Source organism: Ranitomeya variabilis, chromosome 1 (genome assembly GCF_051348905.1).
Source record: "Ranitomeya variabilis isolate aRanVar5 chromosome 1, aRanVar5.hap1, whole genome shotgun sequence".
Classification (NCBI taxonomy): Eukaryota; Metazoa; Chordata; class Amphibia; order Anura; family Dendrobatidae; genus Ranitomeya; species Ranitomeya variabilis.
The window spans coordinates 716847358-716859222 of NC_135232.1; the positions used below are offsets into that span (position 1 = coordinate 716847358).

At 46.4% G+C, this 11865-nt stretch overlaps 1 pseudogene; it reads right to left on the bottom strand.

Annotated features, from left to right (window-relative positions):
• Positions 1-8401: 8401 nt before the first annotated feature.
• Positions 8402-10488, bottom strand: LOC143798544 (uncharacterized; annotated as a pseudogene).
• Positions 10489-11865: the final 1377 nt, after the last annotated feature.

The window sequence follows — 11865 nt, forward strand, 5'->3', positions numbered from 1 at the left end:
ACCACCTCATCCACTGTTTCAATTTTAAGATTAATGGCGGATCCTAATATACGCCATTTGGAGACAAGGATGCCAAAGGCGCACTCCACAGTCCTTCTGGCCCTGGACAGTCTGTAATTGAAAACCCTTTTTGTATGGTCCAAGCCCCGACTGGAGTAGGGTTTCAATAGGTTGGCAGACATTTGGAATGCCTCATCCCCAACCACAACAAATGGCATCGCAGGGCCTTCGGTGTGGGGAAGAGGTCATGGCAGTGGGAAATTAACCCCTTCCCGACCTGTGACACAGCGTATGCGTCATGAAAGTCGGTGCCTTCCCGACCTGTGACGCATATGCTGTGTCACAGAATGATCGCGTCCCTGCAGATCGGGTGAAGGGGTTAACTCCTATTTTACCCGATCTGCAGGGAGAGGGGGAGTGGTACTTCAGCCCAGGGGGGGTGGCTTAACCCCCCCGTGGCTACGATCGCTCTGATTGGCTGTTGAAAGTGAAACTGCCAATCAGAGCGATTTGTAATATTTCACCTATGAAAATGGTGAAATATTACAATCCAGCCATGGCCGATGCTGCAATAGCATCTGCCATGGCTGGAGATCCCGATCTGCCCCCACCCCAGCCCACCGATCGCCCCCCCAGTCGTCCTTTTTGCCCCGATGTCCGTTCCGCTCCCCTCCTCCCTCCTGTCGGCTCCCCCGGTCCTCCTGTCCGCTCCCCAGGTCCTCCGATCCCCCCCCCGTGTTCCGGTCCCACCCCCCCATACTTACCTAGCTCCGATGTCCCTCCCGGTGTCTGGCCGTCTGCTTCATGGGCGCCGCCATCTTGGAAAATGGCGGGCGCATGAGCAGTACGCCCGCCGAATCTGACAGCCGGCAGATTCGTTCCTGCACATTTTGGTCGCTGTGATAAGTTCTATCACAGCGATCAAAATAAAAAAAATAGTAAATAAATCACCCCCTTTATCACCCCCATAGGTAGGGATAATAATAAAATACAGAAAATATAATTATTTTAGTTTTTCCATTAGGGTTAGGGTTAGGGGTAGGGTTAGGGTTAGGGGTAGGGTTGCACTTAGGGTTGCACTTAGGGTTGCACTTAGGGTTGCACTTAGGGTTGCACTTAGGGCTAGGGTTGCACTTAGGGCTAGGGTTGCACTTAGGGTTGCACTTAGGGTTGCACTCAGGGTTGCACTTAGGGTTGCACTTAGGGCTAGGGTTGCACTTAGGGTTGCACTTAGGGCTAGGGTTGCACTTAGGGCTAGGGTTGCACTTAGGGTTGCACTTAGGGTTGCACTTAGGGCTAGGGTTGCACTTAGGGTTGCACTTAGGGTTGCACTTAGGGCTAGGGTTGCACTTAGGATTGCACTTAGGGTTGCACTTAGGGCTAGGGTTGCACTTAGGATTGCACTTAGGGTTGCACTTAGGGCTAGGGTTGCACTTAGGGTTGCACTTAGGGTTGCACTTAGGGCTAGGGTTACACTTAGGGCTAGGATTGCACTTAGGGTTGCACTTAGGGTTGCACTTAGGGCTAGGGTTGCACTTAGGGTTGCACTTAGGGTTGCACTTAGGGTTGCACTTAGGGCTAGGGTTGCACTTAGGGTTGCACTTAGGGTTGCACTTAGGGTTGCACTTAGGGCTAGGGTTGCACTTAGGGTTGCACTTAGGGTTGCACTTAGGGCTAGGGTTGCACTTAGGGTTGCACTTAGGGTTGCACTTAGGGCTAGGGTTGCACTTAGGGTTGCACTTAGGGCTAGGGTTGCACTTAGGGTTGCACTTAGGGCTAGGGTTGCACTTAGGGCTAGGGTTGCACTTAGGGTTAGAATTAGGGTTAGAATTAGGCTATGTGCACACGGTGCGGATTTGGCTGCGGATCCGCAGCGGATTGGTCGCTGCGGATTCGTATCAGTTTTCCATCACGTTTACAGTACCACGTAAACCTATGGAAAACCAAATCCGCTGTGCCCATGGTGCGGAAAATACAGCGCGGAAACGCTGCGTTGTATTTTCCGCAGCATGTCAATTCTTTGTGCAATTCCGCAGCGTTTTACACCTGCTCCATAATAGGAATCCGCAAGTGAAATCCACACAAAAAACACTGGAAATCCGCGGTAAATCCGCAGGTAAAGCGCAGTGCATTTTACCTGCAGATTTTTCAAAAACTGCAGAAAAATCCACACAAATCCGCAACGTGAGCACATAGCCTTAGGGTTGGAATTAGGGGTAAGACTAGGGTTAGGGGTGTGTTGGGGTTAGGGTTGTGGTTAGGGTTGGGATTAGAGTTAGGGGTGTGTTGGGGTTAGTGTTGGAGTTAGAATTGAGGGGTTTCCACTTTTTAGGCACATCAGGGGGTCTCCAAACGCGACACGGCGCCACCATTGATTCCAGCCAATCTTGCGTTGAAAAAGTAAAATGGTGCTCTCTCCCTTCCGAGCCCCGTCGTGTGCCCAAACAGTGCTTTACCCCCACATATGGGGTACCAGCGTACTCAGGAGAAACTGATCAACAACTTTTGGGGTCCAATTTCTCCTGTAACCCTTGGGAAAATAAAAAATTGCGGGCTAAAAAATTATTTTTGAGGAAAGAAAAATGATTTTTTATTTTCACGGCTCTGCGTTATAAACTTCTGTGAAGCACTTGGGGGTTCAAAGTGCTAACCACACATCTAGATAAGTTCCCTTGGGGGTTTAGTTTCCAAAATGGGGTCACTTGTGGGGAGTTTCTACTGTTTAGGCACATCAGGGGCTCTGCAAACGCAACGTGATGCCCGCAGAGCATTCCATCAAAGTCTGCATTTCAAAACGTCACTACTTCACTTCCGAGCTCCGGCATGTGCCCAAACAGTGGTTTATCCCCACATATGGGGTATCACCGTACTCAGGAGAAACTGGACAACAACTCTTGGGGTCAAATTTCTCCTGTTACCCTTGGGAAAATAAAAAAAATCAGGGCTAAAAAAATTTTTTTGAGGAAAGAAAACGTATTTATTATTTTCACGGCTCTGCGTTATAAACTTCTGTGAAGCACTTAGAGGTTCAAAGTGCTCACCACACATCTAGATAAGTTCCCTTGGGGGTTTAGTTTCCAAAATGGGGTCACTTGTGGGGGGTTTCTACTGTTTAGGCACATCAGGGGCTCTGCAAACGCAACGTGATGCCCGCAGAGCATTTCATCAAAGTCTGCATTTCAAAACATCACTACTTCACTTCCAAGCCCCGGCATGTGCCCAAACAGTGGTTTACCCCCACATATGGGGTATCAGCATACTCAGGAGAAACTGGACAACAAATCTTGGGGTCAAATTTCTCCTGTTACCCTTGGGAAAATAAAAAAATCAGGGCTAAAAAAATTTTTTTTGAGGAAAGAAAACGTATTTATTATTTTCACGGCTCTGCGTTATAAACTTCTGTGAAGCACTTAGGGGTTCAAAGTGCTCACCACACATCTAGATAAGTTCATTTGGGGGTCTAGTTTCCAAAATGGGGTCACTTGTTGGGGGTTTCTACTGTTTAGGCACATCAGGGGCTCTGCAAACGCAACGTGACGCCCGCAGAGCATTCCATCAAAGTCTGCATTTCAAAACGTCACTACTTCCCTTCTGAACCCCGACGTGTGCCCAAGCAGTGGTTTACCCCCACATATGGGGTATCAGCGTACTCAGGAGAAACTGGACAACAACTATTGGGGTCAAATTTCCCCTGTTACCCTTGGAAAAATAAAAAATTCAGGGCTAAAAAAATTTTTTTGAGAAAAGAAAAAATATTTTTTATTTTCATGGCTCTGCGTTATAAACTTCTGTGAAGCACTTGGGGGTTCAAAGTGCTCACCACACATCTAGATTAGTTCCTTGGGAGGTCTAGTTTCCAAAATGGGGTCACTTATGGGGAAGCTCCAATGTTTAGGCACACAGGGGCTCTCCAAACGCGACATGGTGTCCGCTAATGATTGGAGCTAATTTTCCATTCAAAAAGCCAAATGGCGTGCCTTCCCTTCCAAGCCCTGCCGTGCACCCAAACAGTGGTTTACCCCCACATATGGGGTATCATCGTACTCAGGACAAACTGGACAACAACATTTGGGGTCCAATTTCTCCTGTTACCCTTGGGAAAATAAAAAATTCTGGGCTAAAAATCATTTTTGAGGAAAGAAAAATTATTTTTTATTTTCACGGCTCTGCGTTATAAACTTCTGTGAAGCACTTGTTGGTTTAAAGTGCTCACTATGCATCTAGATAAGTTCCTTGGGGGGTCTAGTTTCCAAAATGGGGTCACTTGTGGGGGAGCTCCAATGTTTAGGCACACAGGGGCTCTCCAAACGCGACATGGTGTCCGCTAACGATTGGAGCTACTTTTCCATTCAAAAAGTCAAATGGCGCGCCTTCCCTTCCGAGCCTTGCCATGCGCCCAAACAGTGGTTTACCCCCACATATGAGGTATCGGCGTACTCAGGAGAAATTGCCCAACAAATTTTAGGATCCATTTTATCCTGTTGCCCATGTGAAAATTAAAAAATTGAGGCTAAAAGAATTTTTTTGTGAAAAAAAAGTACTTTTTCATTTTTACGGATCAATTTGTGAAGCACCTGAGGGTTTAAAGTGCTCACTATGCATCTAGATAAGTTCCTTGGGGGGTCTCCTTTCCAAAATGGGGTCACTTGTGGGGAAGCTCCAATGTTTAGTCACACAGGGGCTCTCCAAACGCGACATGGTGTCCGCTAACGATGGAGATAATTTTTCATTCAAAAAGTCAAATTGCGCTCCTTCCCTTCCGAGACTTACCATGTGCCCAAACAGTGGTTTACCCCCACATGTGAGGTATCAGTGTACTCAGGAGAAATTGCCCAACAAATTTTAGGATCCATTTTATCCTGTTGCCCATGTGAAAATTAAAAAATTGAGGCTAAAATATTTTTTTTGTGAAAAAAAAGTACTTTTTCATTTTTACGGATCAATTTGTGAAGCACCTGGGGGTTTAAAGTGCTCACTATGCTTCTAGATAAGTTCCTTGGGGGGTCTAGTTTCCAAAATGGGGTCACTTGTGGGGGAGCTCCAATGTTTAGGCACACGGGGGCTCTCCAAACGCGACATGGTGTCCGCTAAAGATTGGAGCCAATTTTTCATTCAAAAAGTCAAATGGCGCTCCTTCCCTTCCGAGTTCTGCCGTGCGCCCAAACAGTGGTTTACCCCCACATATGAGGTATCAGCGTACTCAGAACAAATTGGACAACAACGTTCGTGGTCCAGTTTCTCCTTTTACCCTTGGGAAAATAAAAAAATTGTTGCTAAAAGATCATTTTTGTGACTAAAAAGTTAAATGTTCATTTTTTCCTTCCATGTTGCTTCTGCTGCTGTGAAACACCTGAAGGGTTAATAAACTTCTTGAATGTGGTTTTGAGCACCTTGAGGGGTGCAGTTTTTAGAATGGTGTCACTTTTGGGTATTTTCAGCCATATAGAACCCTCAAATTGACTTCAAATGTGAGGTGGTCCCTAAAAAAAATGGTTTTGTAAATTTTGTTGTAAAAATGAGAAATCACTGGTCAAATTTTAACCCTTATAACTTCCTAGCAAAAAAAAATGTTGTTTCCAAAATTGTGCTGATGTAAAGTAAACATGTGGTAAATGTTATTTATTAACTATTTTGTGTCACATAACTCTCTGGTTTAACAGAATGAAAATTCAAAATGTGAAAATTACAAAATTTTCAAAATTTTCGCCAAATTTCCATTTTTTTCACAAATAAACGCAGAAATTATCGACCTAAATTTACCACTAACATGAAGCCCAATATGTCACGAAAAAACAACCTCAGAATCGCTACAATCCGTTGAAGCGTTCCCGAGTTATTACCTCATAAAGGGACACTGGTCAGAATTGCAAAAAACGGCAAGGTCATTAAGGCCAAAATAGGCTGGGTCATGAAGGGGTTAAAATTGTTGCCATATAATTTTTGGCCCATATCCGACTCTTTAAATCTGCGTGAGTCATTTGCACGGCCAAACGCACCAATATCCACTGCGAGAAAACGGCAGTCCGCACCGGCAATTGCCATGAGCACAGTTGAAAAGTATTTTTTGTAATTGTAGAAAAGGGATCCACTTTTCGCAGGCTTGGTAATCCGAATGTGCTTTCCGTCCACTGCGCCAATACAGTTTGGAAAAGAACACACTTGCTCAAATTTCTGTGCGTTGGCCTCCCAGATTTCACTTGTGGGGACGGGTAAAAATTCCTCCCGGAGATTATCCCACAAAGTGCGGCATGTCTCAGCAATAATTCCGGAAAGAGTGGAGACTCCAATCCGGAACTGAAAATGAAGTGATCTCAAGGTCTCTCCGGTAGCCAGGAAACTGCCAAAAAGATAAATAAAGAAATTACATTAAAGTACATTGCAATTTATAAAAGTACATTCACCATACCAAACCCAAAATAAATTATAAAAAAAGATAAACAAAGGGAAGAACATATCACAGTCATTTAAACAGCTACGTACCGTAGAGTCACCAGCAGCAGTTCCTCTGCGGAAATAGCTCTCCGGAGCTGCGTGTCCTGCCTACTAATGGATCCTTCCACCCGACGCAGAAGATAGCGGAAGCTGTCCTGAGACATCCTGGTATATTCGAAATATTTCTCCAGGTTGTCATTCAGTTCGCCAAACAAGCAATGGTAGGCTCCACGGCTCTCCCGGACTTCCACGATAGGGTGTATCCAAAAGCGGCGACGACTGCATCTCCGTTTTTCCCTTTCCCTTTGATGAAAACAGGCGACAGCATAGGCATTAGCCAAGGCAAATTCCATCTCCATATCCATGTAGATACTGTCCATGGGACGCTCCATCATGAATACCAGCAAAATGGGAGGAATTCATCTCTGCCAGGGTATATATACACAATTACATAACACCAACCCTCTTCTAGCCATTGGTGGTCCTTATCTAGTGTGTAGACCCTTTTTTTTTTTTTTTTGTGTGATGAAGAATGACTCACTGTAGGAAAACGCATGTGTCGAAAAACGCAGCGTTTTTTGGTCAAAACGCAACTGCGTTACCAAAAAACGAGCGTTTTTCGACGCATGCGTTGAACGCATGCATCGAAATACCATGCGTTGCTACTGCGTTTTAGATGAGTTGTGCGTTGCGGCGACGACGCTGCGGCGCACACCGCAAATGTGAACGTAGACTTAATGTGTCCTCCCAGGCTTCCCTGTGAAGACTTCTGTGAATTCGCTGAGCACCCATCAACTCAGACCTCTGACTGTGGGATAGCTCAAGGTTAAACCCTGCTTACTCCAGGGACTCCATATACTGAGCCCCAGCCCCCACATCTAGTAACAGATCAGCCTTCCCATCTCCAGGCATGCTACAGCCAGGTAAGACACTGGTCTCCCTGTCACGATGTGCCTTCAACATATTTACGTGAAATACTTTCTAACGCTTCGCATGTTCGTCTAGCGTCACCACATAATTAACATCATTTAGCCGCTTGTGTACAGTGTATGGTCCCTCCCATGCGGCCTGTAATTTATTCTGTAACATAGGGATCAACACCCAAACCTGCCGCTCCTCGTAGGCCCTCAGTCTGGCATTATAGTCGTACCAGACCTTTTGGTTGATTTGGGCCTGGGTCACGTTTTCATGGGCCAGGTTGCTCAGTTTTTGCATTCTTTCTCTGAGCTGCAGTACATATTCAACCACTGGGACTTCCGTAGTTTTGGGGTCGCCCTCCCAACAGTCCTTAATCAAATCAAGTGGCCCCCTGACCCTCCTCCCATAAACCAGTTCAAAGGGGGAGAATCCTGTAGACGCCTGGGGTAACCTCTCTGCCCAAACCACAGATGGAGATACCGCTCCCAGTCTCTCCCTTCAGTCTCCACCAGCATTTTTAGCATTTGTTTTAATGTTCCGTTAAAATGCTCACAGAGTCCATTGGTTTGGGCATGATAGGCGTTGGCCGCAAAATGCTGTTCTTGTATTTTTTCGCAGAGGCTTTCCTTCAGACTGAACATGAATTGGGTTCCCTGATCGGTTAACATTTCCCTGGGGACTCCCACACGAGAGAAAACAGTCAGTAAAGCATCCGCCACTTTGCTCGGATGAAGGACAGTGCCACAGCTTCCGGGTATCATGTAGCATAGTCCACCACTGTGAGGATGAACTTTTTGCCAGAGCTGCTAGATATTGCGAGTGGCCCTATGATATCCATGGCCACTCGTTGGAAAGGCTCATCGATCACAAAGTGGAATCACTGGGGCTTTCTGTATATTCCCCGATCTTCCAACTCTCTGACAAACTACACATGATCGACAGTAATTGGCAATATCTGTCCCCATCTTGGGCCAAAAGAAGTTATGTGTCAGGCGAGCTTTAGTCTTTTGTATTCCAAGGTGTCCAGCCAGAGGGATTTCATTTGCAATTCTCAATAATTGTTCCCTAAATGGATAAGGAACGACCAGCCGCTTTTCAAAGTCCCAAGGTTCTGTAGTATCTGTGGGGAGAGTATCTTTATACAGTCTGCCCTGGTCCCAGTATATTCTCACTTTGTTAGAAGCAGTAGGGTGTTGGTCTGCAAGACATCTGAGCTTCTCCAGACTGACATCTGTCCGCAGGGCTCCTGGAAGCTCTGACTGTCAGGCTGTAAGCCCTGGCCTAGTGTGACTGCCAGTCTCTGGTCTGAAGCTTTCTCTTTAGTGTCGGTTATCAGGGACCTTGTTGGGTCTGCCATATAAGAAGGCTGCCGGGCCATAGTATGGTCCTCCTGTTCTTGCAGTTCTATCTGAGCCTCATCCTCTAATCTCTTGGGTTGAGTATGAGTCGCAGTCTGACTCCGGGTCACAGCTGCCACATACGTGTAGTCCTGTGCATTGCTACATTTTCCCTCCTCACACGGGATCTCAGGCGGGTCACTTGCTTCCACCTTCTCTGTAGCATTTACTTGCAAGGGAGGGATATAGTGGGACACCATCCTCCCCAAGTCAGTGACTAGCAGCACATTCGTGGGAATAGCCTCCGATACGACCACTTCTCTCGGTCCTTTCCCTGCTCCCCAGTCCAGGTACACACGGGCCATGGGCACGGCAGGGCTGACCCCTCCAATCCCGGTTATAGACATAGTCCTTCCTGGTATGATATCGGCAGGGTTTACTATTGCTGGGCGTACCAGAGTCACCTCTGCCCCAGTGTCTCTGAGACCAATGGTGACTTTATTGCCAACAGTGATAGATTGACAGTTCTCATTAGTCCTCGCATCAGAGCCGGCCACAAAGAAGACAGAAGGTGGGGACCTGGACGGCTTTGTGGTTGGGCGTTTCTCCCTATCAGGGCAAACTGCGCTGACATGTCACACTTTGTTGCAGGAGAAGCATCGGCGTGCATCGCTTAGAGAATGTCTAGTCCCCGGCACCCTATAGGAGGTGGGCTTGGACAGCACTAGTGATCGGCCGGCAGAGGGAGAAAGGTCCCCGTTTGGCTTACCTCCCTTCCAGCTGAATCCCGATGGCTTCCGCACCTCAGGCAGCCTGTTAGCCACATAACAGTCTTCAATCTTTGCAGCCTGATCTTCAGTTTGTGGCTCTCGATTACACACAAATTGTGGTTCATGCGTGGGGCATATGTGAAGAAATTGATCCTTGACCATAAGATCCGTTAAGTCATCAAAACTGTTAACAGAATGTCCCCTGATTCATTGGTGGAACGTGGTCCTCAAGGTGCTCACAACATCCGCATAGCTGTCAGTTGATCCACGTAGGTTCTGGAACTTTCTCCAATACACTTCTGGGGTTAGGTTGTATTTCCTGTTCAGGGCCTCTTTTATTGCCTCATAGTTCCCATCTAGGTCTGGTGGGAGGCCCGCAAAATCTTCCAGGGCTTTTCCTCTCAACCCTGTGGTTAGATACTGCGCCCATTGCTCACGGGGTAGATGATATTGCCTGCAGGTTTTTTCAAACCCCTGAAGGAAAGTATCTACTGTATGTCCGTATCCTTCTCCATCACAGGGAAGTTTTCCACACGTGGTTTCCTTGGATTTATGTCCTGGGAGGGGGTTAGCTGCGGGATGTTACCCCTTTCTATTAGAGCCATCTAAAGCTTGAAAGCTTTCTTCTCCCGGCATTCTGCAGCCTCTCTCTCAGCCCGGTCCCGGCGTTCTGCAGCAGCCTGGCGTTCTGCAGCAGCAGCCTGGCGGTACGGTAGAATAAGCTGCAGGCACAGATTGGGATCACTTGTTCCCAGCTGTTGTAAGTCCATTTGTAAAGTAGAGTCCATAGGCTCCTCAGCACTGGCATTACCGTCATCTCCTTCAGGTATCACCGATGCAAGAGCTAGCATTGCTGGGTCTCTCTGAGGTGAACTCTCTCCTTACCCAGATGCTCCAGTACTTTGCTCTATGTCCTGCTTGACCAAGGTGCATATCAGCAGTTCCTTGGATTTGTTGGCTGGCTCTATTCCTCTCTGCTCATAGAGGTCGATCAGAGCCTCTTTGCTCTGTTTCTTGTACAGGACTGCCATATCAATGAACAGCCTTTGCCAAATAAAAGATAGAAAAGAAAAACAGGGAAGGGAAACTGTTTGCAAGTATGTCCAAGTAAGAACTGAATGGTACCTTGTAGAACTGGTGCACTCCTCGCAAGGATACCAATTCTTTAGTACAGGGAATAATTGCTTAAACCATGCACTAAAGCTCTAATAGAAATAATTCTATCCCACCGCTCTGCCACCAATTTGTCACATACTTGCTTCTCTGCACGTGAATGGGGGTTACGGCTGCAAGGGTTAATCTATCTCCTCTCTCTCAGTCCAGCATTCAGCCTCTGTCCTATGCTGCAATGGGGGCATAACTCATACCCTGACACAGACCACGCACCCCGCTCATACACGCTGCCACCACTCATCGAACACATGGGATATGAGTCCCGGAAATACTACTACTACTGTCTGCCAATCAGCAGGGTCACACACTCTAAGGCTTTGGATTCTTTAGAGCATATGAGGTTCAAGTTTCAAACTTATTAAAGTTTTAAGCTTTAATAGAAAAAGTACAGTGCTTACAATAAAAGATATAAAAATATGGAAATAAAAGTGAGATACTAATTTGCAAAAACAGTGGTAAAATAAAAGTGAAAAACTTACAGAAATGCTTAAACTTTGCAGTCTGTCATTCTGTTCCCTGAGGGGGGATGAGTATAGAATGGCTCACATCAGCTTGGCTGCCCCTCAATCTGTGAACATCTTTCTATGTGTAATGGCCCAATTTATAGAGTCAACCTGGAAGTCAAATTTCTAGACCAGCCTCTCAGGTCAATATTCTAATCTTTGGTTTCTGACTGGATCCTGGCTATTTTACCAATGAATACATTATTTTTCTTTGAACACTATTCGTGTAATCTTTCTTTCTCAGAGTAAATATACAGTGTCAGGCTGCAATTTGGAGTCTTCCCATCAAAGTGTCAGGACTCTGAACATTTTTTATTACCTTTTTGTGCATTACTGCCCTTTTCCAAGATGGCGTCTTTGGTCTCATGTGCACTGTGTCTTCCTGCTATAAAACTCCACCCCAGCCTTCAGTCTGTGCTAGAGTATTCTGCCTTGCATCCAGCTCCTGACCTCTGGTGACTCTCTGGCTATATACCTGCTCCTGTGAACCTGTGGGGTTATCCTGCTACTCTGCTCTGAGTTCCTGCTGCATACACCAGTTCCAGTAATCCTCCTTCATCTGCTGCTCGTGTTTGCTTCCATCTGCATTTGCTGGACATGTAAGCTGTTTCTGCTCTGCAAGAACCTGAGACTATTACCCAGACCTCCCTGGTTGAGCTAAGATATTATTTGAACTGCCTTATAAGCATATCTATCTGTGTTTTGGAGTAAGCAAGGACTTATTCGTGTCAA